The sequence below is a fragment of the Odontesthes bonariensis genome, chromosome 2 (genome assembly GCF_027942865.1).
Source record: "Odontesthes bonariensis isolate fOdoBon6 chromosome 2, fOdoBon6.hap1, whole genome shotgun sequence".
NCBI classification, from domain to species: domain Eukaryota; kingdom Metazoa; phylum Chordata; class Actinopteri; order Atheriniformes; family Atherinopsidae; genus Odontesthes; species Odontesthes bonariensis.
In genome coordinates this window covers 36,821,550-36,834,005 of record NC_134507.1, presented here as the reverse complement: position 1 = coordinate 36,834,005, position 12,456 = coordinate 36,821,550, and the positions used below count along the sequence as shown (strand labels likewise).

Sequence of the window (12,456 nt, the reverse complement as noted above, 5' to 3'; positions counted from 1 at the left end):
TGCTCTAAAACTGTCAGGAAGTCGGTCAAGTTGCTCAAATTCCATAAAAACTGTAAACAGGTCAGGTGCTAAAATATCCCAAAAGGTCAAATAAAATTCCACGGGAAGTCCATCTTGTCCTGGGGACTTCCCTTTCTTAAAATTTGTAAAACATTTATTTAACTCTGAAATTGTAAAATCTTGGGTTAAAAGCACACTGTCTTTTACTGTTTTTTCTATGAAATTTAAAACTTCTGTCATGGTGTCCATTTCAACAGGTTTTTGTTCGTACAGTTCACGATAAAAATGTTCAACAGCTTGTTTAATTTCTTCCATTGAATCAACTGTGCACCCGTTCTCTTTTGTTAGCTTTAAAATGGCCCCCCCTTTATTCACAATTTTCTTAAAAAAATACCTTGTGCACTTCTCTCCTTCCTCTATTTCTCGTTCCCTGCTTCTTAAAATGACACCCTTACTTTTAATATCTGCTAAAATCGACATCTCTGTTTTCACTTGTTTAATTTCATCATTAAAATCCATCCCTTGTTGGTTTAATTTAAAATAGCGCTGTAGTCGCTTCTGCAGTCCCATCATGCGTCTGTTTTCCCTATTCTTTTTTCTCCTACCTGCCTGTCTAAAGAAAGTCTGGGTCTTTTCCTTCACCATTTCCCACCAGTGTGCATGTGTATCGTAAAAGTCTTGAAGGGTCTGCCACTCGTGGTACTGCTCCCGGTACTGACTAACTATTTCATTTTCTTTTAAAAGGGAGCAGTTTAGTTTCCACAGACCACTTCCGGAAGTCACACCCGAAGAGAGTGATAGGGTGCAGGAAAGCATTAGGTGATCAGAAAAGAAAACGGGGGTCAATCTAGCATCGGTTGGTGGGCAGTCCCGTGTAAAAAGGTAGTCTATACGAGAGGCTCTGGTGCCATCACCACTGAACCAGGTGAAGCCCTCCTCTCTGGGATGCATGGTTTTAAAACAGTCCTGAAGTTTAAAATCCTTGCATATGCCCTGTAATAAAACCGATGTTTTGTCAACTTTAAAAAATTCCCCTGCTCTTTTTCTGTCACTCCTGCTTAAAATACAGTTAAAATCACCCCCTAAAACTAGTGGTGCCCTACCTAGCATGTGGGACTGCAGGTCTTCTAAAAGGTCATACCGGTCATTTTTTTCGTTAAAACCATAAATATTTAAGAGGTTAAAATCTTGTCCCATAAAAGTCAAATGTGCTAAAAGTGCCCGTCCGTCTCTCACCACAGTGCTGCCCTTCACCAGAACCTGAGGGTTTTTGATCAAAATGGCCACTCCATCATTTTTGTTTTGGTTGGATCCACTCCACAATGATGTCTGTGGCCACATCTCCTCCCACTGTCTGTAGTGCTTTAAAAACGGTAGGCCGCATTCCTGTATTAAAAGAACATCTGACTTAAAAGAACTAAGAAAGGATAAAACACTCTGGGCTCTAACTTTCGACTTTACACTTCTCACATTAATAGTTGAGAGAGTGAGTGTCATGAGTATGGTTAAAAACAACAGGTATGACATCTTAAAAGACTAAATGAGGGTTAAAACATTTAAAATGTCTTAAAAGCAGTTATGTAATTTCTTGTGAACGGAGCTCTTCCTTCACTTCTATTTGGTGAATTGGAGGGGAAGACTCTGGGCTCCTCCACAGATGAACTGTCTGAGGTAGTCCCAGCTCTTCCCCTCTTCTCTGAGACTATAGGAGAATCAGAGGACAATTCTGATGCAAGCCTCTTTGTTTGCTGGGCATCTGGGAGGGAGGCATCCTCGCTATCATCCTGTGATTGGACTTCTTCACATTCTGAACTAGCTCCGCCTTCTGCCTGCACCACCTCCACCTCCTCCTCCTCCTCCTCCTCCTCCTCCTCCTCCTCCTCCTCCTCCTCCTCCTCCTCCTCCTCCTCCTCCTCCTCCTCCTCCTCCTCCTCCTCCTCCTCCTCCTCCTCCTCCTCCTCTCCAGAACTCTCCATTGGTGGGGGTGTAGCAGGCCCCTCCTCCTCCTCGGCCTCACCTGACTGCTGTCCACCATTCAGGGATTTTGGCGGGAAGTTTGAATTTTCCAGCCCAGCTGTTTCTAGTAGCTCGTTAACTGCCTCGGTCTGCCCTCCATTTCCTTCCCGCGTTTTTTTGGATTTCAATTTGTTGGCAAAGGATTTTGGGCAATCTCTGAAGAGGTGGTTTGATTCTCCACAGAGATTGCACTTTCTGCCATTCGTACACTCTTCGAAGGTGTGACCGATTCCTCTACATTTGCCACAAAACACCTTCGTGCAGGCCTCCACCAGGTGCCCGTGCTCCCCACATTTGCGGCAGAGTTTGGGCTGTCCCTGGTAGTGGATGTAGCCTCTGTTTTCTCCCAAGACAATCATTGATGGGAGATGTTTCAGGCCCTGGAAGCCCTGGGGGTCTTGCCATTGTTGGATGGGGACCCTCCAGGCGCAGTTCCAGATGCCGTCAACATCCCTCACCTTCATTGCCTGGCCTTTAACAGTGCAGAATCTTCCCAACCATATACAGATATCTTCTGCGTTCACCATTTCATTGAACATTCTGACAATTACTGTCTTCAGAGTATTGTCAGTAAGTTTCTCAACAGTAAACGCAGAAAACTGGGCTTGCACATTACCAAATCTCATCCAAAACTCCTGCAGCAAAGCTGCAGTGCGAAAACTTACATCGAAACCTTTGTTAAAAGGCAATGACAGGATGCAATTCAAATCGTCTGGCTTGAAGTTCAATAGGTTTTGAATTAGCTTCCGGGAGAAGTCCAATCTGGACATCTCTATAAACTTTCCTTCTTTTTCTTTAAATAAAAACCTAGCGCTGTGGTGCCTCCTCATGCCAGCATAGTTTGCCGACATGATGGAGGCACCACAAACAGTTTTTTAAATAAAATGCTTAAAAGAACAAAAATAAATATCACACTAAAAGCCCAATAAAAGAGTAAAAAGTGGATGAAAAGGTACTAAAAATGGATACTTACCTTCCTCTAAAAAAATGGAACACTGACACCGACCCTGTTTCAGCTGAAACTCGTTCAAAAAGCAAAAACCTGGAAAAAAAAAGGGTAATACAAGAAAATTTAAAGACAAAGAACTCCAACTACAAACGACTTGGAATACTTTGATCGAACGCAAAAAAGAACCTCCAAAGCGAGAAAAATTTAATGCCGAAAAGGCATAAAATAGTCCACCCAAAGGAGGCGATCGCAGTCTTAGCCAAAAGGCCGAGAAGCGATAACCCTCCACTGGTTCACGTCCGAGAGCCCTTCCTGGCACAATGCGCACTTGTGGCGGTGCTCTTTTTTTGCCTACAAAGCGTCACTTTGCACCTCCGCCCACCCGCTGCAGTGAGCACTCTTCAGCCGTTTCAGATGGTACAACTTTGCACTCCCGCCCGCTCCACTGAGCACCATTCAAACAACAACAATTTAGCGCTCCAGCTTTGAACATGGGCACGGTCTCAACAAATAAGGTGACTCTACTCCGAGAAGTCACTTGGCACAGCAAGAAGATTTCCTTTGCACAGACTGAATGGGCTTCACCCGCAAAGGTAAAGCCTTCCAAAAATAGAAACAACTCATTAATGCTGCTCTCCACGGAAGTCTTTAGTAAAAGGCGAAAGACTTGTACGTTATGAAGAGAAACCAGAGTACGAGTATTTGACACTGCGGGAGCAGTGCATCAGGCTAGTTGGCATAGCCACCTTCCCCACGGTGAGCTTTGCTTGGTTGAGACGCTGGCTCCTCGGCCGACCAGGTAGGAACAATCGGGCCCTATTCAATGGCTGCTTTGTCTTTTACTCTGTGCAAAAGACTAGGGGTCTTGAGGCTTTGTTCTGACCGCTCATTGGGTGTAGAGGTTTTTTTCAAGCAATTCTCCCAGTCGGCCCAATCCCAGAGCCATCTCAAAGTGGAGTTCACTTTCACTCTCTTTTCGCAGACTAAAAGCCAGAGTTTTATCTCAGAAGCTAAGCAGAGTCGGGCCTGGTTAGTACTTGGATGGGGAGACCGCCTGGGAATACCAGGTGCTGTAAGCCTTTTGGCTTCTCCAGGCGCATGCAGTTTGACTGCGTCAAATGCAAAGGCAGTCCCTGTTTGACTTTTTGGAACTGCTCCTTTGTCAGGACAAAGTTAAATGTATGAGGATCAAAGGCAACCATGACCTGGGACACCTTAGCAGATCCAGGATCAGCAAGATGGATCACAGGGTGATCAACAGATGTTTCAACAAAAGACATGCAGAGAGAAGAGAGAAAAATGCTTACAGCACCTGGTATTCCTAAGCGGTCTCCCATCCAAGTACTAACCAGGCCCGACCCTGCTTGGCTTCCGAGTTCGGACGAGATCGGGCGTGTTCAGGGCGGTGTGGCCGTAAGCCACAGTCCCCATGACAAATATGTGTTACATAGGTGCTGGAACCATACGTTGCCCCTATTTTACCAGAGAGTTGGCTTGAGAGGCTGATGTTGAGCCTGCACGTCGACTTCCCTGATGTGATTGTTCTCTGCAGCTGAAAATGGGACTCTCAGATAACTTAGTGTGTGTCTGTCAAGCTCCTCTGTTCTCTGTGTGTAGTTTGGTGTTCATGGTCATACAGAGAAACCAGGGAAGCTCAATCCCACGACGTGCTCATAAGCTGCGTCTTTTCTAAAGATTATAGTTCCATTTTAGAAGTCAGAATACAATGGCTCCCTGAAACTACCACCATGTACCGCTGGTTTTGTTATTTCACAAGAGTTGGGAAGAGTACACCGTTCCCGGCGGCACTGCAGTACCGGGTCGATGCGTGGAGTGAACGGAGCAAGCCCCTTTTTCAACCCCTGTGCCTAAAAATCCATTTAATATGTAGTCCTCATATAGAGGACGTATCAGATATTAAACTGATAAGAACAGATACTACACTTGATCTTAGCCAAAAGGCCGAGAAGCGATAACCCTCCACTGTTTCACGTCCGAGAGCCCTTCCTGGCACAATGCGCACTTGTGGCGGTGCTCTTTTTTTGCCTACAAAGCGTCACTTTGCACCTCCGCCCACCCGCTGCAGTGAGCACTCTTCAGCCGTTTCAGATGGTACAACTTTGCACTCCCGCCCGCTCCACTGAGCACCATTCAAACAACAACAATTTAGCGCTCCAGCTTTGAACATGGGCACGGTCTCAAGAAATAAGGTGACTCTACTCCGAGAAGTCACTTGGCACAGCAAGAAGATTTCCTTTGCACAGACAGAATGGGCTTCACCCGCAAAGGTAAAGCCTTCCAAAAATAGAAACAACTCATTAATGCTGCTCTCCACGGAAGTCTTTAGTAAAAGGCGAAAGACTTGTACGTTATGAAGAGAAACCAGAGTACGAGTATTTGACACTGCGGGAGCAGTGCATCAGGCTAGTTGGCATAGCCACCTTCCCCACGGTGAGCTTTGCTTGGTTGAGACGCTGGCTCCTCGGCCGACCAGGTAGGAACAATCGGGCCCTATTCAATGGCTGCTTTGTCTTTTACTCTGTGCAAAAGACTAGGGGTCTTGAGGCTTTGTTCTGACCGCTCATTGGGTGTAGAGGTTTTTTTCAAGCAGTTCTCCCAGTCGGCCCAATCCCAGAGCCATCTCAAAGTGGAGTTCACTTTCACTCTCTTTTCGCAGACTAAAAGCCAGAGTTTTATCTCAGAAGCTAAGCAGAGTCGGGCCTGGTTAGAACTTGGATGGGGAGACCGCCTGGGAATACCAGGTGCTGTAAGCCTTTTGGGTTCTCCAGGCGCATGCAGTTTGACTGCGTCAAATGCAAAGGCAGTCCCTGTTTGACTTTTTGGAACTGCTCCTTTGTCAGGACAAAGTTAAATGTATGAGGATCAAAGGCAACCATGACCTGGGACACCTTAGCAGATCCAGGATCAGCAAGATGGATCACAGGGTGATCAACAGATGTTTCAACAAAAGACATGCAGAGAGAAGAGAGAAAAATGCTTACAGCACCTGGTATTCCCAAGCGGTCTCCCATCCAAGTACTAACCAGGCCCGACCCTGCTTGGCTTCCGAGTTCGGACGAGATCGGGCGTGTTCAGGGCGGTGTGGCCGTAAGCCACAATCCCCGTGACAAATATGTGTTACATAGGTGCTGGAACCATACGTTGCCCCTATTTTACCAGAGAGTTGGCTTGAGAGGCTGATGTTGAGCCTGCACGTCGACTTCCCTGATGTGATTGTTCTCTGCAGCTGAAAATGGGACTCTCAGATAACTTAGTGTGTGTCTGTCAAGCTCCTCTGTTCTCTGTGTGTAGTTTGGTGTTCATGGTCATACAGAGAAACCAGGGAAGCTCAATCCCACGACGTGCTCATAAACTGCGTCTTTTCTAAAGATTATAGTTCCATTTTAGAAGTCAGAATACAATGGCTCCCTGAAACTACCACCATGTACCGCTGGTTTTGTTATTTCACAAGAGTTGGGAAGAGTGCACCGTTCCCGGCGGCACTGCAGTACCGGGTCGATGCGTGGAGTGAACGGAGCAAGCCCCTTTTTCAACCCCTGTGCCTAAAAATCCATTTAATATGTAGTCCTCATATAGAGGACGTATCAGATATTAAACTGATAAGAACAGATACTACACTTGATCTTAGCCAAAAGGCCGAGAAGCGATAACCCTCCACTGTTTCACGTCCGAGAGCCCTTCCTGGCACAATGCGCACTTGTGGCGGTGCTCTTTTTTTGCCTACAAAGCGTCACTTTGCACCTCCGCCCACCCGCTGCAGTGAGCACTCTTCAGCCGTTTCAGATGGTACAACTTTGCACTCCCGCCCGCTCCACTGAGCTCCATTCAAACAACAACAATTTAGCGCTCCAGCTTTGAACATGGGCACGGTCTCAACAAATAAGGTGACTCTACTCCGAGAAGTCACTTGGCACAGCAAGAAGATTTCCTTTGCACAGACTGAATGGGCTTCACCCGCAAAGGTAAAGCCTTCCAAAAATAGAAACAACTCATTAATGCTGCTCTCCACGGAAGTCTTTAGTAAAAGGCGAAAGACTTGTACGTTATGAAGAGAAACCAGAGTACGAGTATTTGACACTGCGGGAGCAGTGCATCAGGCTAGTTGGCATAGCCACCTTCCCCACGGTGAGCTTTGCTTGGTTGAGACGCTGGCTCCTCGGCCGACCAGGTAGGAACAATCGGGCCCTATTCAATGGCTGCTTTGTCTTTTACTCTGTGCAAAAGACTAGGGGTCTTGAGGCTTTGTTCTGACCGCTCATTGGGTGTAGAGGTTTTTTTCAAGCAATTCTCCCAGTCGGCCCAATCCCAGAGCCATCTCAAAGTGGAGTTCACTTTCACTCTCTTTTCGCAGACTAAAAGCCAGAGTTTTATCTCAGAAGCTAAGCAGAGTCGGGCCTGGTTAGTACTTGGATGGGGAGACCGCCTGGGAATACCAGGTGCTGTAAGCCTTTTGGCTTCTCCAGGCGCATGCAGTTTGACTGCGTCAAATGCAAAGGCAGTCCCTGTTTGACTTTTTGGAACTGCTCCTTTGTCAGGACAAAGTTAAATGTATGAGGATCAAAGGCAACCATGACCTGGGACACCTTAGCAGATCCAGGATCAGCAAGATGGATCACAGGGTGATCAACAGATGTTTCAACAAAAGACATGCAGAGAGAAGAGAGAAAAATGCTTACAGCACCTGGTATTCCTAAGCGGTCTCCCATCCAAGTTCTAACCAGGCCCGACCCTGCTTGGCTTCCGAGTTCAGACGAGATCGGGCGTGTTCAGGGCGGTGTGGCCGTAAGCCACAGTCCCCGTGACAAATATGTGTTACATAGGTGCTGGAACCATACGTTGCCCCTATTTTACCAGAGAGTTGGCTTGAGAGGCTGATGTTGAGCCTGCACGTCGACTTCCCTGATGTGATTGTTCTCTGCAGCTGAAAATGGGACTCTCAGATAACTTAGTGTGTGTCTGTCAAGCTCCTCTGTTCTCTGTGTGTAGTTTGGTGTTCATGGTCATACAGAGAAACCAGGGAAGCTCAATCCCACGACGTGCTCATAAGCTGCGTCTTTTCTAAAGATTATAGTTCCATTTTAGAAGTCAGAATACAATGGCTCCCTTACACTACCACCATGTACCGCTGGTTTTGTTATTTCACAAGAATTGGGAAGAGTGCACCGTTCCCGGCGGCACTGCAGTACCGGGTCGATGCGTGGAGTGAACGGAGCAAGCCCCTTTTTCAACCCCTGTGCCTAAAAATCCATTTAATATGTAGTCCTCATATAGAGGACGTATCAGATATTAAACTGATAAGAACAGATACTACACTTGATCTTAGCCAAAAGGCCGAGAAGCGATAACCCTCCACTGTTTCACGTCCGAGAGCCCTTCCTGGCACAATGCGCACTTGTGGCGGTGCTCTTTTTTTGCCTACAAAGCGTCACTTTGCACCTCCGCCCACCCGCTGCAGTGAGCACTCTTCAGCCGTTTCAGATGGTACAACTTTGCACTCCCGCCCGCTCCACTGAGCACCATTCAAACAACAACAATTTAGCGCTCCAGCTTTGAACATGGGCACGGTCTCAACAAATAAGGTGACTCTACTCCGAGAAGTCACTTGGCACAGCAAGAAGATTTCCTTTGCACAGACTGAATGGGCTTCACCCGCAAAGGTAAAGCCTTCCAAAAATAGAAACAACTCATTAATGCTGCTCTCCACGGAAGTCTTTAGTAAAAGGCGAAAGACTTGTACGTTATGAAGAGAAACCAGAGTACGAGTATTTGACACTGCGGGAGCAGTGCATCAGGCTAGTTGGCATAGCCACCTTCCCCACGGTGAGCTTTGCTTGGTTGAGACGCTGGCTCCTCGGCCGACCAGGTAGGAACAATCGGGCCCTATTCAATGGCTGCTTTGTCTTTTACTCTGTGCAAAAGACTAGGGGTCTTGAGGCTTTGTTCTGACCGCTCATTGGGTGTAGAGGTTTTTTTCAAGCAATTCTCCCAGTCGGCCCAATCCCAGAGCCATCTCAAAGTGGAGTTCACTTTCACTCTCTTTTCGCAGACTAAAAGCCAGAGTTTTATCTCAGAAGCTAAGCAGAGTCGGGCCTGGTTAGTACTTGGATGGGGAGACCGCCTGGGAATACCAGGTGCTGTAAGCCTTTTGGCTTCTCCAGGCGCATGCAGTTTGACTGCGTCAAATGCAAAGGCAGTCCCTGTTTGACTTTTTGGAACTGCTCCTTTGTCAGGACAAAGTTAAATGTATGAGGATCAAAGGCAACCATGACCTGGGACACCTTAGCAGATCCAGGATCAGCAAGATGGATCACAGGGTGATCAACAGATGTTTCAACAAAAGACATGCAGAGAGAAGAGAGAAAAATGCTTACAGCACCTGGTATTCCTAAGCGGTCTCCCATCCAAGTACTAACCAGGCCCGACCCTGCTTGGCTTCCGAGTTCGGACGAGATCGGGCGTGTTCAGGGCGGTGTGGCCGTAAGCCACAATCCCCGTGACAAATATGTGTTACATAGGTGCTGGAACCATACGTTGCCCCTATTTTACCAGAGAGTTGGCTTGAGAGGCTGATGTTGAGCCTGCACGTCGACTTCCCTGATGTGATTGTTCTCTGCAGCTGAAAATGGGACTCTCAGATAACTTAGTGTGTGTCTGTCAAGCTCCTCTGTTCTCTGTGTGTAGTTTGGTGTTCATGGTCATACAGAGAAACCAGGGAAGCTCAATCCCACGACGTGCTCATAAGCTGCGTCTTTTCTAAAGATTATAGTTCCATTTTAGAAGTCAGAATACAATGGCTCCCTGAAACTACCACCATGTACCGCTGGTTTTGTTATTTCACAAGAGTTGGGAAGAGTGGACCGTTCCCGGCGGCACTGCAGTACCGGGTCGATGCGTGGAGTGAACGGAGCAAGCCCCTTTTTCAACCCCTGTGCCTAAAAATCCATTTAATATGTAGTCCTCATATAGAGGACGTATCAGATATTAAACTGATAAGAACAGATACTACACTTGATCTTAGCCAAAAGGCCGAGAAGCGATAACCCTCCACTGTTTCACGTCCGAGAGCCCTTCCTGGCACAATGCGCACTTGTGGCGGTGCTCTTTGTTTGCCTACAAAGCGTCACTTTGCACCTCCGCCCACCCGCTGCAGTGAGCACTCTTCAGCCGTTTCAGATGGTACAACTTTGCACTCCCGCCCGCTCCACTGAGCACCATTCAAACAACAACAATTTAGCGCTCCAGCTTTGAACATGGGCACGGTCTCAACAAATAAGGTGACTCTACTCCGAGAAGTCACTTGGCACAGCAAGAAGATTTCCTTTGCACAGACTGAATGGGCTTCACCCGCAAAGGTAAAGCCTTCCAAAAATAGAAACAACTCATTAATGCTGCTCTCCACGGAAGTCTTTAGTAAAAGGCGAAAGACTTGTACGTTATGAAGAGAAACCAGAGTACGAGTATTTGACACTGCGGGAGCAGTGCATCAGGCTAGTTGGCATAGCCACCTTCCCCACGGTGAGCTTTGCTTGGTTGAGACGCTGGCTCCTCGGCCGACCAGGTAGGAACAATCGGGCCCTATTCAATGGCTGCTTTGTCTTTTACTCTGTGCAAAAGACTAGGGGTCTTGAGGCTTTGTTCTGACCGCTCATTGGGTGTAGAGGTTTTTTTCAAGCAATTCTCCCAGTCGGCCCAATCCCAGAGCCATCTCAAAGTGGAGTTCACTTTCACTCTCTTTTCGCAGACTAAAAGCCAGAGTTTTATCTCAGAAGCTAAGCAGAGTCGGGCCTGGTTAGTACTTGGATGGGGAGACCGCCTGGGAATACCAGGTGCTGTAAGCCTTTTGGCTTCTCCAGGCGCATGCAGTTTGACTGCGTCAAATGCAAAGGCAGTCCCTGTTTGACTTTTTGGAACTGCTCCTTTGTCAGGACAAAGTTAAATGTATGAGGATCAAAGGCAACCATGACCTGGGACACCTTAACAGATCCAGGATCAGCAAGATGGATCACAGGGTGATCAACAGATGTTTCAACAAAAGACATGCAGAGAGAAGAGAGAAAAATGCTTACAGCACCTGGTATTCCTAAGCGGTCTCCCATCCAAGTACTAACCAGAACCGACCCTGCTTGGCTTCCGAGTTCGGACGAGATCGGGCGTGTTCAGGGCGGTGTGGCCGTAAGCCACAGTCCCTGTGACAAATATGTGTTACATAGGTGCTGGAACCATACGTTGCCCCTATTTTACCAGAGAGTTGGCTTGAGAGGCTGATGTTGAGCCTGCACGTCGACTTCCCTGATGTGATTGTTCTCTGCAGCTGAAAATGGGACTCTCAGATAACTTAGTGTGTGTCTGTCAAGCTCCTCTGTTCTCTGTGTGTAGTTTGGTGTTCATGGTCATACAGAGAAACCAGGGAAGCTCAATCCCACGACGTGCTCATAAGCTGCGTCTTTTCTAAAGATTATAGTTCCATTTTAGAAGTCAGAATACAATGGCTCCCTGAAACTACCACCATGTACCGCTGGTTTTGTTATTTCACAAGAGTTGGGAAGAGTGCACCGTTCCCGGCGGCACTGCAGTACCGGGTCGATGCGTGGAGTGAACGGAGCAAGCCCCTTTTTCAACCCCTGTGCCTAAAAATCCATTTAATATGTAGTCCTCATATAGAGGACGTATCAGATATTAAACTGATAAGAACAGATACTACACTTGATCTTAGCCAAAAGGCCGAGAAGCGATAACCCTCCACTGTTTCACGTCCGAGAGCCCTTCCTGGCACAATGCGCACTTGTGGCGGTGCTCTTTTTTTGCCTACAAAGCGTCACTTTGCACCTCCGCCCACCCGCTGCAGTGAGCACTCTTCAGCCGTTTCAGATGGTACAACTTTGCACTCCCGCCCGCTCCACTGAGCACCATTCAAACAACAACAATTTAGCGCTCCAGCTTTGAACATGGGCACGGTCTCAACAAATAAGGTGACTCTACTCCGAGAAGTCACTTGGCACAGCAAGAAGATTTCCTTTGCACAGACTGAATGGGCTTCACCCGCAAAGGTAAAGCCTTCCAAAAATAGAAACAACTCATTAATGCTGCTCTCCACGGAAGTCTTTAGTAAAAGGCGAAAGACTTGTACGTTATGAAGAGAAACCAGAGTACGAGTATTTGACACTGCGGGAGCAGTGCATCAGGCTAGTTGGCATAGCCACCTTCCCCACGGTGAGCTTTGCTTGGTTGAGACGCTGGCTCCTCGGCCGACCAGGTAGGAACAATCGGGCCCTATTCAATGGCTGCTTTGTCTTTTACTCTGTGCAAAAGACTAGGGGTCTTGAGGCTTTGTTCTGACCGCTCATTGGGTGTAGAGGTTTTTTTCAAGCAATTCTCCCAGTCGGCCCAATCCCAGAGCCATCTCAAAGTGGAGTTCACTTTCACTCTCTTTTCGCAGACTAAAAGCCAGAGTTTTATCTCAGAAGCTAAGC

The 12,456-nt window shown here is 47.4% G+C and overlaps 16 non-coding genes across 16 annotated transcripts; all 16 read right to left on the bottom strand.

The window, feature by feature from the left end:
• Positions 1-3,548: 3,548 nt before the first annotated feature.
• LOC142373501 (U5 spliceosomal RNA) lies at positions 3,549-3,661 on the bottom strand. The gene has a single exon (XR_012768508.1). It is a non-coding gene; the product is annotated as a U5 spliceosomal RNA (small nuclear RNA).
• Positions 3,662-4,265: 604 nt separating this feature from the next.
• Positions 4,266-4,384, bottom strand: LOC142375331 (5S ribosomal RNA). The gene has a single exon (XR_012768930.1). It is a non-coding gene; the product is annotated as a 5S ribosomal RNA (ribosomal RNA).
• A 364-nt stretch (positions 4,385-4,748) lies between these two features.
• LOC142368579 (U2 spliceosomal RNA) lies at positions 4,749-4,939 on the bottom strand. Its single transcript, XR_012767383.1, has one exon. It is a non-coding gene; the product is annotated as a U2 spliceosomal RNA (small nuclear RNA).
• A 304-nt stretch (positions 4,940-5,243) lies between these two features.
• On the bottom strand, positions 5,244-5,356 carry LOC142373497 (U5 spliceosomal RNA). The gene has a single exon (XR_012768507.1). It is a non-coding gene; the product is annotated as a U5 spliceosomal RNA (small nuclear RNA).
• Positions 5,357-5,960: 604 nt separating this feature from the next.
• Positions 5,961-6,079, bottom strand: LOC142373770 (5S ribosomal RNA). The gene has a single exon (XR_012768569.1). It is a non-coding gene; the product is annotated as a 5S ribosomal RNA (ribosomal RNA).
• A 364-nt stretch (positions 6,080-6,443) lies between these two features.
• Positions 6,444-6,634, bottom strand: LOC142367939 (U2 spliceosomal RNA). Its single transcript, XR_012767213.1, has one exon. It is a non-coding gene; the product is annotated as a U2 spliceosomal RNA (small nuclear RNA).
• Positions 6,635-6,938: 304 nt separating this feature from the next.
• On the bottom strand, positions 6,939-7,051 carry LOC142373495 (U5 spliceosomal RNA). The gene has a single exon (XR_012768506.1). It is a non-coding gene; the product is annotated as a U5 spliceosomal RNA (small nuclear RNA).
• A 604-nt stretch (positions 7,052-7,655) lies between these two features.
• On the bottom strand, positions 7,656-7,774 carry LOC142401146 (5S ribosomal RNA). The gene has a single exon (XR_012773083.1). It is a non-coding gene; the product is annotated as a 5S ribosomal RNA (ribosomal RNA).
• A 364-nt stretch (positions 7,775-8,138) lies between these two features.
• Positions 8,139-8,329, bottom strand: LOC142367931 (U2 spliceosomal RNA). Its single transcript, XR_012767212.1, has one exon. It is a non-coding gene; the product is annotated as a U2 spliceosomal RNA (small nuclear RNA).
• Positions 8,330-8,633: 304 nt separating this feature from the next.
• Positions 8,634-8,746, bottom strand: LOC142373488 (U5 spliceosomal RNA). Its single transcript, XR_012768505.1, has one exon. It is a non-coding gene; the product is annotated as a U5 spliceosomal RNA (small nuclear RNA).
• A 604-nt stretch (positions 8,747-9,350) lies between these two features.
• LOC142375326 (5S ribosomal RNA) lies at positions 9,351-9,469 on the bottom strand. Its single transcript, XR_012768928.1, has one exon. It is a non-coding gene; the product is annotated as a 5S ribosomal RNA (ribosomal RNA).
• A 364-nt stretch (positions 9,470-9,833) lies between these two features.
• On the bottom strand, positions 9,834-10,024 carry LOC142369943 (U2 spliceosomal RNA). Its single transcript, XR_012767747.1, has one exon. It is a non-coding gene; the product is annotated as a U2 spliceosomal RNA (small nuclear RNA).
• Positions 10,025-10,328: 304 nt separating this feature from the next.
• On the bottom strand, positions 10,329-10,441 carry LOC142373483 (U5 spliceosomal RNA). The gene has a single exon (XR_012768504.1). It is a non-coding gene; the product is annotated as a U5 spliceosomal RNA (small nuclear RNA).
• A 604-nt stretch (positions 10,442-11,045) lies between these two features.
• Positions 11,046-11,164, bottom strand: LOC142401118 (5S ribosomal RNA). The gene has a single exon (XR_012773076.1). It is a non-coding gene; the product is annotated as a 5S ribosomal RNA (ribosomal RNA).
• A 364-nt stretch (positions 11,165-11,528) lies between these two features.
• Positions 11,529-11,719, bottom strand: LOC142367924 (U2 spliceosomal RNA). Its single transcript, XR_012767210.1, has one exon. It is a non-coding gene; the product is annotated as a U2 spliceosomal RNA (small nuclear RNA).
• Positions 11,720-12,023: 304 nt separating this feature from the next.
• LOC142373477 (U5 spliceosomal RNA) lies at positions 12,024-12,136 on the bottom strand. Its single transcript, XR_012768503.1, has one exon. It is a non-coding gene; the product is annotated as a U5 spliceosomal RNA (small nuclear RNA).
• Between the last annotated feature and the right edge of the window lie 320 nt (positions 12,137-12,456).